At 39.7% G+C, this 11,415-nt stretch overlaps 1 long non-coding RNA gene across 1 annotated transcript; it reads right to left on the bottom strand.

The window, feature by feature from the left end:
* Positions 1 to 962: 962 nt before the first annotated feature.
* Positions 963 to 5,702, bottom strand: LOC118764493. The gene is made up of 2 exons (XR_005000305.1): positions 5,411 to 5,702; positions 963 to 1,375 (listed from the first exon to the last, which is right to left on the bottom strand). It is a non-coding gene; the product is annotated as an uncharacterized LOC118764493 (long non-coding RNA).
* Between the last annotated feature and the right edge of the window lie 5,713 nt (positions 5,703 to 11,415).

Here is an 11,415-nt window from a genome sequence, read left to right as displayed (position 1 = left end):
AAGGCTTTGGTCGGCCCGAAGCTATAGTAGAAGACACTTGCCCAAGGTGTCACGCAGTGGGACTGAACCCGGAACCATGTGGTTGGTAAGCAAGCTACTTACCTCACAGCCACTCCAAATTTGAATTCAGCAGAGTTTGAATTCAGAACATGAAGAGCCAGAAAAATACTGCAGAGCATTTCGTCAGGCGTTTCAACGCTTCTGCCAATTAGTCGCCATCTTTACTAAACACTTTTTCAATTTTTCGCTGAGCAAGATTCTGAGCAGAGGGTTTCCATCTTGTGCTGGCAATTCACTTCTCACGTAGCTCAAATACACTTCAGGCAAATCAAATGTTGCTGTAGAAATTTCGTGCTCCTTCACCTTTCCTCCAGAGGTCTGTTGTAAACCCTCAAAACATTGTGTTGCTGAAAAAAAGCACGTATCTGTTTGAAATTGAACACGACACATCAGTTTCTTAATTCTTTATTGCCCACAAGGGGTTAAACATAGAGGGGATAAACAAGGACAAACAAAGGGATTAAGTCAATTATATCGACTCCAGTGCGTAACTAGTACTTAATTTATCGACCCCGAATGGATGAAAGGCAAAGTCGACCTCGGCGGAATTTGAACTCAGAACGTAGCGGCAGATGAAATACCTATTTCTTTATTACCCACAAGGGGCTAAACACAGAGGGGACAAACAAGGACAGACATAGGTATTAAGTCAATTATATCGACTCCAGTGCGTAACTAGTACTTAATTTATCGACCCCGAAAGGATGAAAGGCAAAGTCGATCTCGGCGGAATTTGAACTCAGAACGTAGCGGCAGATGAAATACCGCTAAGCGTTTCGCCCAGCGTGCTAACGTTTCTGCCAGCTCACCGCCTTAGATCACATCAGTTTCTGTTAGTCAAACACTATAATTTGATTTTGATGCGAAGATGTGCTTTCCATGCTCATGAAACATTTTTCATGTTGCCATGTCTTAGACTAAGTATTTATATATAAACCATAGCACAAACTTCGTGTTTAAGGACCAAGTAGTTATCAAGCTAACAAACTGCAGGGAGCCACTTCCGTGTAATTTTCCCTAGAATTTCAACATAAGCACCATTTCTTCAGAAGTGAGCACCAAATCAACACTGTTACAGGACTCACTGAAAAGATGAATAATTGTGATCAAATGGATAAGATGTTGATCATATTATCCATCTGAATAGAACTGACTTCTTACCACTTCTAGCAACTCGTAGTCTTTTATTGATGTTCTGTACTTCAAGAAGGAAAAGTTTCTCTCCTTTTCATCAATGTACGGAGATGAACATTGAGGTTTAGTTTAGCGGTTGCAATATTGACATCGAATCTTCTCGAAGGAGAATAATTTGAAACTGAAAAATATGAGAACCAGTTGTCGATGTGTATTTGCTTCCTAACACATTGCATCGTCTAAATAATAAATTGATGATGTTATTTGTAAGACAGCCAAAATAACTGCAAATTACAAAAATAGGTTTGTTCAAAATCAATACATATATATTATTCAAAGTTAAGTAATCGAAGGATATTTTTTTAACAATATCGGATCATTCGCCTGATTGCTTTGTGGTTTCTAACCAAAGATTCTATTTAGTGTGCACGTGTGTGTGTGTGTGTGTGTGTGTGTGTGTGTGTGTGTGTGTTAATCTGTAATTGTCTGTATGTGTCTGTATGCGCGTGTTTGTGTATCTGTATGTAAGACCGTGAAGGACAGAATGCAAAATACTTTTTATCGAGTAGTGTATCCTGTCTATATTTTTAAAGAGAAAAAAATGGGATGTTGAGATGTTTATGTCTTTCCTAAGAGTATCAGCAACACAAGAGAGGTAAAATGAATAAAGCAGCGTGAGACCATCCATGCAGTTGTTCTACCTGCTAGAAAAAACAGCTAAATATCCCTTAATTGTATTCTGTTGTCTAGAAGGAAAGGCTACACTGGACATAACTGCTCTGCATTTGATAACAAGTTTCATAATCACGGTTGAGCTGAACGTTAAACAACCGATGACAATCATCAAAAGATAACTGCAAGGGAGCAGCAACTGTTGAACCTTCTCTGAACCCAAATTGTTTGTCTCTACTGTGACTACGTGGCTACATCAGACTCAACAGGTGGACCTCTACGCTTTTGCTTTGTTTGCTAGAAACAAAAGCCAAAACTCCTTAAACTCGCACACCGGAGAGTTTTTAGATAGCAACGACACGTTAGATAATACAGATCTTGATGCACTGTATTTGGGAGAGGTTAGACATGGTTGGAATGATTTTGATTAACGGTTTGCTCGATCAGGATCGATCCGGTGACTAAACAATAACACTTATGATACAGAAATATAACCCAAGAGACGGCAGCGAGCTGGCAGAATCGTTAGCACACCGGGCGAAATGCTTAGCGGTATTTCGTCTGCCGTTACGTTCTGAGTTCAAATTCCGCCGAGGTCGACTTTGCCTTTCGTCCTTTCGGGGTCGATAAACTAAGTACCAGTTACGCACTGGGGTCGATATAATCGACTTAATCCGTATGTCTGTCCTTTTTTGTCCTCTCTGTGTTTATCCCCTTGTGGGTAGTAAAGAAATAGGTATTTCGTCAGCCGCTACGTTCTGATTTCAAATTCCGCCGAGGCTGACTTTGCCTTTCATCCTTTCGGGGTCGATAAATTAAGTATCAGTTACGCACTGGGGTCGATGTAATCGACTTAGTCCATTTGTCTGTCCTTGTTTGTCCCCTCCATGTTTAGCCCCTTGTGGGCAATAAAGAAATAAGAAATATAACCCAAGAGAGTTTAACCCGATCAATGGACTTGGTTGGAATGAGAAGTGGAGATGTCTGACACTTCGCAGATAAGATGATCAGTTGACTGGTCCTGTAAGTGGGAAAAGGATAAATGTGTAAAAAAAAACAATAAGGCATCGGATGGGCTCCCAGCGCACAGGTAAATTTTTGCGAAAATTATAGTGTGGTTTACAATGCGTTGCTTACTCGTGCTTTTTAATTGAACTGTATTAAGCTTTGTAAGTGTTTGACTAAACTTGCTTATCGGGAAATTTGTAAGTTCGATTTTTTTTCAGTATCACCATTACAGGTATTTATACTCCGGTGAAATTAAGAAATCATCTCGTAAATAAACGAAACCCTCGAATCCATCACTGTACACACACACACACACACACACACACACACACACACACACACACACACATATCTATGTATGTATTTATGTATGTTTGAAGAAAAACATACATGGTTTGAGTTAGTGAGACAGGTGGTTGGTGTGTTTGGTTTGACAGGTGACTGAAAGAAGGGGAAGTTACGTGCTAACTGTATAGTGTTAGTTAAAAGGCGGTGAGCTGGCAGAATCGTTAGCACGCCGGGCGAAATACTTAGCGGTATTTCGTCTGCCTTTACGTTCTGAGTTCAAATTCCGTCGAGGTCGACTTTGCTTTTCATCCTTTCGGGGTCAATAAATTAAGTATTAGCTGCGTACCGGAGTCGATCTAATCGACTGGTGATCTACCCAAAAATTTCGGGCCTTGTGCCTAGAGTTGAAAAGAGTATAGTGTTAGTTAATCAACAATCACAGACACATAGTAGCAAAGAAACAAAAGCAGACAAGCGCGTGAAGTCAAGAATAGCAGGAGAAGTCAGAGTTGGATGAGTATTGGAGTGATAGACTTTGAGTCGAGTATTTATGCCGTTAAGGGTGGAAATTCGTCGTCGGAAAATGAACTGATGTTGGTGAATTTTATTAACAAAGCAGTAACGGAGAATAATCAGGGAAAGTTGAAGCTATATAATACAGGTTTCGAGATGTCATGGATGCTATTGCAGTTATCTAGATGTTCACAGAAGCGATCACCAAGGCAGCCACGATCCAATCTGTATAAAAAGTATGGTTATGACAAAGGGAGTGAGTAATGCAGTAAACCAAATTAGTAGAAGTCGTATCGAAGTGATCGGAAATTTGAATAACTAGGAATTATATTTTTATTTATTTATTATTATCATTATTATTACTGTTATTATAATGCTATTGTCCTGTTCCTTTCTCTACATCACCGTATTTACAGTACTAGTCTTGAAGCCACCCTTCGGGTGGCATTCAGACTAGCTCCTGCGGAAGGCACTTTCGACACCTTCGGCCTTACTATCTACCCTTGTGTAATGAAACTTATTTCTGCAAATGTGCTAAGAACTGATGCTGATCATAGTTTAATCAATAAGCGTAGGAGCAAGATAAATGCAGTAATAATAGTGGGTGGATCAGTGGGGCCCCATTTAAGCGGCCCTTCAGAAATTGAATCTCCTTACGATACTCTCATGTATTTAGTTTAAAATGCAGTAAAAATGGGGGTTCAATGGAGCCCCAATTAGGCGGCCCTTACAAAATTAGACTCCCTTGGGACATTCCCTAGGATTAGGGGAGTTGCTGGTTTGAGTTTCGTTATCCTTGCACCAACGGTCTAGGAGGAGTTAACGAACATAAAAACGTAACGGACAGAGAAACATCACACAAATTCATATTAAGATAGACTTAGCAAATAAAGTTGTGGTGTTAGAGGTGAAACGACAAGTGTTGCATTAAGTGCTGGATCAAGAAGGAAGTCAAAGATTGAATGTAATGGATGCGGATAAAAGAAATGTTGGCCAAGAGCTCACTTAAATGACGGAAGGATGAAAACAATGGTCGGTTTATAGAAGATGGTAGATGCGAAAATGGTGTAGTCAGCATCCGGGTAGTAAGTGTGAAGTGACAAGGGAAGGAGTGCAGCGGAAGAGTGGACGAGGGTTAGGAAAAAGGTTCGAGATACGGTTGATAGTAGGGACTCGATAGAAGGCTGTATTCCCGGAGGGTCCGGACTCTTCCCTAGCATGAAGTGATGCATTTGGTGTCTCTGGAGCCGTAGTTTCTGTTACAGATTACACGAACCCTGGGAAATCAAAAGAAGTGGTAGGTGGGTTTGGAGTCAATGGGATAGATGGAAGGAACCTTGATGTGGAAGTTGGACACTGTTGGTATGTATGTTACAGATTTCGAATTTTGGCACAAGGCCAGCAATTTCGGGGAAGGGTTTAAATCTATTACATCGACCCCAGTATTCAACTGGTACTTAATTTTACCGACCCAGAAAAGATGAAAGACAAAGTCGACCTCGGTGGAATTTGAACTCAGAACGGGAAGACGGACCAAATACCCTAAGTATTTCTCCTGGCTTGCTAACGACTCTGCCAGATGGCGCTTTGGTTTCGATGTTATTAGAATTCCAATGGAACAAGATGACTGCTTTTACTTATGTAATATAGAGTCTATTTCATATGTATGTACATAAATGTATTTAGGATGCCAATCTCACTCGTTTAGCCGTTAACAAATTATACAGATACGTACTTTCTTTTTAAAACCTGCTTTCATAGTGAAGCTTTATATATTCATGTTCTGAATTGATTTATTAATCCATTACATAACGAATTCTTACATTTTGCTCGTGGGATTTTTCTTCATTTTGCATTACTTTCTGAACTTTATCTATATATCCATCTTTATATCCATTTATTTTGCTGACCGACATCTTCTATCTTCCAGACGACTTCAATTGTTCAATTGCTCTTTGCTATCATCTTAACTGCCTTTCATCTTCCTATCCCGCCCTCGCTCTTTTTATCCTTTAGTATCATCATAATCGCTGAGAGCTCTTCACTTTTTCTTTCTTTTCTTCTCGTTTCCCCATCGTTTCTCTCTCTCTCTCTCTCTCTCTCTCTCTCTCTCTTCTCTCCTTCTTTCTTCTTCTCTTTAACAACCGCCAATTTGTTGAAGTCAATAAAAGCTCTTTATTAGCGTCTTCTATTTTAACTCATTCTCTCTTCCTTACATGTTCTCTCACTCTCTTCCTCACGCTTTCTCTCTGTCTGTCTTTCTCTCTCTCTCTCCACTCCCTTTCTCTCTCTTTCTTTTTCTCTCCCTCTCTCTCTCTCACTCTTTCTCTCTCTCTTTTTCCCTCCATAGCTATTATTCTAAAGGTATTCTTAGAACCTTCTCCTTTTTTTCTTTCTATCCTCTCTTCCTCCCACCCACACTCTTTTCGGTCACTATTGTTATCAAGCATTATGCTACTTCATGCATCTCTCATAAATTCAGTTTCTCTTTAAATTCAGTTTCTCTTTGTCTCTCCCTTTCTCCCTCTCTCTCTCTCTCTCTTCACTGTCTCTTTCTCCGTCTCTCTTCACTGCCTCTCTCTCCGTCTCTCTTTCTCCCTCTCGCTCCCTCTCTCTCTCCCTCTCTTTCCCTCTCTCTCTCTCTCTGTCTCTTGCTTTCTTTATCTTCCGACTCTCTTTATTCTCTCTCATCTCTTTCCATCACACATCTCTCTCCTCTCATTTACCTCTCCAACTCTCCCCTCCTCCTTCCTTCTCTCGCTATCTCATTCCCATTCATGCTTTCTTTATCTTCCATTTTCTCTAACTGTCTTTCCTACAATCGCTCTGTCTCTTTTTCTCTCCATATCTTCCCAACCTCTCTCTCTCCCTCTCTCCCTCTCTCTTTCTCTGTTGTCCGCTCGCTTTAATCTTCTCTTCTGATTCTCTCCTTTTCTCCAACTCTCTCTCCATCTTTCGTTTCTCTCCCTCTCCCCACCTCTCCCTTCCCTCTCTCTTCCTCTCCTCTCTCTTCCTCCCCCTTTCTCTTCCTCCCCTATTTTTCTTCCTCTCTTTCTCCCCCCTCTCTCTTCCTCCCCCTTTCTCTTCCTCCCCTCTCTCTCCTTCCCCTCTCTCTTCCTCCCCCTCTTTCTTCCTCCCCTCTATCTCCCTCCCTCCCTCTTTCTGTTTATTATTTTCCGTCTCTCATCCTCCTTTACGTCAACAGTCCCTCTTTACAGATTTCCCTTCTTTTATTCTTCCCTCCTACTCCACCTCAATTCTTACTCCACCTTCACAACTTCTCTCACGAAAATAAACTAAAAAACAAATAAACAAACAGACAAATAAATACCCGCCGACACAGCATTCCACCTGCTATTTTAATGTCGTATAACTATTATATCGAATATCGACAAAGTTAGACTAGACGCTGACATCTCTTAAGATTAATTTTGAATACTACGTCTCTTTGTTAACAAAGAGTGTGTGCGCATTTTTTCTTTATTCCCGTCGTATTTCAGTAATAATGGAAATACAGGTTGACATATATGTGTGTATGTGAGTTCGTATGCGTGTTGGAGAGTGGAAGCGTGTGTATATGTGTGTGAGCATGTATATATATATATATATATGAGTGTGTGTGTATTTGTGTGTATATATATGTGTGTGTGTATATACACACGTACATGTACATGGACATATATGCTTACGTATAGATATACACTTTATATGCATATACATACATTATATATACATATATATATATATATATATATATATATATATATATATAGATAACACATTCATGTATATGGTCATACCCATAAATATATACACTCACAAAGTACACATACTCACACATATACACTCACTCCACACACATAAAAGGCATACATCCACTTACACGTAGAAATATATATAAATAAATATATACATATATACATATATACATACACACACACACACACACGCACACGTGCGCACACACACGCGCACACATACATACATATATATATATATATATATATATATAATAATATATGGATATATATATATATTCCTTTGAAGATTTTGATTTCATTTAATAACACTCATTTAAAAAACAGACGCCGGTTATTAAAAGTCAGCAAACGAGAACCGGGTGTGGTGTAGAAATGAATTTTAAATTTTACATTAAAATTGGGTGTAGTATTTAAATTTATTGTTATTTCAGTGTTTCATTTAAAGCGTTTAACTGTTTGGGGACGGCTGCATATAAGACAATATATTTTGATTATAAAACAAATGTGACATACAAACCGAGTTTTAATATTGCTGTGATGGTTAAGCTATTTATTTCTTCAAGAAAGACCACGCTGATATTTAAACATATTTACATTTGTTCCAGTAAATATGTCTGAAGTTTTAAGGTGGTTATCTTTGTGATTTAAGGCGTTTTGGTTTCTCTTTCTAGCAAACCAGTTGAACCTGTATGAGGTGGGTACCCAAAAGAAACCGGAATTTTGCAACTCTTATTTTATTCATGTTTTACATGTTTACACTTTTATTGCCTTCAGAGTATTCTCCATTAGAAGTAATGCATCGGTCCAGACTCGTTCCCCAATTTTCGAAGCAATCATAGAACCCTTGAGATGTGATGTTTTTTAACGCCACCTTCGTTTTATTTATTTTTTTTTCTTCTCCTCTTTTACAACTGCAAAACGTTTTCCTTTAAGGACTTTTTTCATTCGGAGTAACAAAAAAAAAAGGTCACAAGGAGCAAGATCCTTCAGTTCACGACACGCATTCAGGCGTGACTACTTTTGATCTTCCGTGAGCAAGCTAGGCACAAATTTTGCTGCAATTATTTTCATTCGCAATTCCTCGCTCAGAATTCGCTGGCAGGAGCCAGTCTTATCAACAAATCCACCGATTTTTCAGTGATTGTCCTCCAAGATCAGTTCATGAATTTTCATGATGTTTTCATTCGTTCGGGAGGTCGACGGCTGTCCTGAACGAGGTTGGTTGTCAAGCAAAACGTGACCATTCCTAAAGCATGAAGACCACTCGTAAACTCGAGTCCTGCTCATGGCAGCGTCCTTGTAAACTGTTTGAAGATTGACAACTGTTTCGGTCGGTGTTTTCCGGAGCAGAAAACAGAATTACACGGACGCACGCTCTTCCTTCGTTTCAGTCATCGCAAAAATCAACGAACAGGGGTGAAGCACTGCAAAGCAAGGACGCACTGATGCCTGAGAATTGCATCAAGTGACTTCTAGCGGTGGATGCCTGAACTACAACGAGCTTTGCCCACAGAGAACGTTTCCGGTTACTTTTGGGTACCTCTTCGTAGAACAGTCACGGGGAAACTGCGGCCAGCAAATATTCGGAATGGCACGCTTAAATGAAAAATGTTCCTCTGTGTGTGTGTTTGTGTGTGTGTGTGTGTGTGTGTGTGTGGTGTGTGTGTGTGTGTGTTTGTGTGTGTGTGTGTGGTGTGTGTGTGTGTATCTGCCTCTGTGTATTTGTATGTTTGTCTGATTGTGAATATGTGTGTATATATGTGCATGTGTGTGTTCTGCGTATTTGTTCTGCCCGCCATCTGCAGGCACACCTTTGTCACTCCCGTCATTGCAAATGAAATAACCTAATGGTTATTAGCTAATGGAAAACTTAGACAATCGACACCTCTGTTCACAATAATGAACTTCTTTTTCTTTTTGCCAAGTAAGTATGTCGCTGTTCAAATAGTTCATGTAATAACATAACTTCGAAGATTCTCGACTAAAAATATTCCCGGATGTCATATCAGAACCACAATTGTACGGTTTGTTGTGGCTTAGTATCTTGAATATATGTATTTCTTTATTGCCCACAGGAAGCCAAATATAGAGGGGACAAACAAAGACAGACAAAGGGATTAAGTCGATTAAATCGACCCCACTGCGTAACTGGTACTTATTTAATTGATCCCAAAAGGATGAAAAACAAAATCGACTTCGGCATAATTTGAACTCAGAATGTAGCGTCAGACGAAATACCGCTGAGCATTTAGCCTGGCGTTCTAACGATTCTTATTTCTTTAATGCCCACAAGGAGCTAAACATAGAGGGGGCAAACAAGGATAGACAAAGGGATTAAGTCGATTATATCGACTCCAGTGCGTAACTGGTACTTATTTAATCGACCCCGAAAGGATGAAAGGCAAAGTCGACCTCGACGGAATTTGAACTCAGAACGTAACGGCAGACAAAATACCTATTTCTTTACTACCCACAAGGGGCTAAACACAGAGAGGACAAACAAGGACAGACAAACGGATCAAGTTGATTACATTAACCCCAGTGCGTAAATGGTACTTAATTTATCGACCCTGAAAGGATGAAAGGTAAAATCGACCTCGGCGGAATTTGAACTCAGAACGTAACGGCAGACGAAATACGGCTTCCTATTTCGCCCGGCGTGCTAACGTTTCTGCCAGCTCGCCACCCTTGAATATATGTTGTTGTTGTTTTGTTGTTGCTGCTGCTGCTGTTGCTGCAGCTACTGTTGTTGCTGCTGCTGCTGGTATTATTTCGTCGTCGCTGTTGAGACTTGGATTGATGAAATACACGATGGAAGTTCATACGTGTTTCAACAAGACCCGCCGCCTTCTCACAAAACCCAAGTAACCCAAGATGGATACCAGACAATTTTTACGGTCGCATAGCACTAAACTGGTCGCATAGCACTAAACCAGTCGCATAGCACTAAACCGGTCGCATAGCACTAAACCGTCAACATTTAAGTCCCATGGACTACTACGTTTAGAGGCTAAGCGAAGCCGCACGCGGGTACACAGTAATAAACAAAATAGACACGCGAATTTTCCACGTAGTAAACTTTACATCCAGCATTATAAATACTGACCTCCATTTCTTCTAGTTAAACCATCCCCGCCAAAACCAATGCTATATGCCTTTCTTCACCAAACCAGTCTTCCTCTATTCTTTTGAACACGGCAATGGGAGATTACAGGGGAATATCTTTTATCATTTACTTGTTACGGTCACTGGGCTGCAGCCATGCTGGAGTACCACCACGAAGAATTCTTAGTCAAATGGATCGACTTCAGCACTTGTTTTTTATACTTATTCATTTATTTATTTAAGCTTACCTACGTCTAACGCTCTCTTTTGCCGAACCGCTAAGTTACGGGAACACTGGTTCTCAAGCGCTGGTGGTGGACACACACACACACGCACACACACACACACACACACACAGACACACACACACACACACACACACACATATAGATTGGTAAAAAGGAAAAAAAAAGAAGCCTCGCCATGATAGATCGCTAGCCACAACACATTCTTTATTTTCTCTCCTTGTTTCTTTCTGTATTCCGCTCGGGAAGACTTTTTCACTTCCCGAGAGTTATACTAATACATCTGTTTGTTGTCTACACCACCTGTCTTCGTCTTTTTTTGGTGAATTCTCTCCCTATAAATATATACACACACAAACACACATATACTACACCACACACACACACATATATATATATATATATATATATATATAATATATATAATATAATATATATGTATGTATATGTATATATATATGTATATGCATATATATATATATATATATATATATATATATGTGTGTATGTGTGGTATGTATATTATATCATAATATATAATATATATATATATATATAACCGACGGGCTCCTTTCAGTTTCCGTCTTACAAATCCACTAACAAAGCGCGTCGTTCCTGGACAATAATGG

Source organism: Octopus sinensis, linkage group LG8 (assembly GCF_006345805.1).
Source record: "Octopus sinensis linkage group LG8, ASM634580v1, whole genome shotgun sequence".
Classification (NCBI taxonomy): domain Eukaryota; kingdom Metazoa; phylum Mollusca; class Cephalopoda; order Octopoda; family Octopodidae; genus Octopus; species Octopus sinensis.
This window is presented reverse-complemented; position numbering and strand designations above follow the sequence as displayed.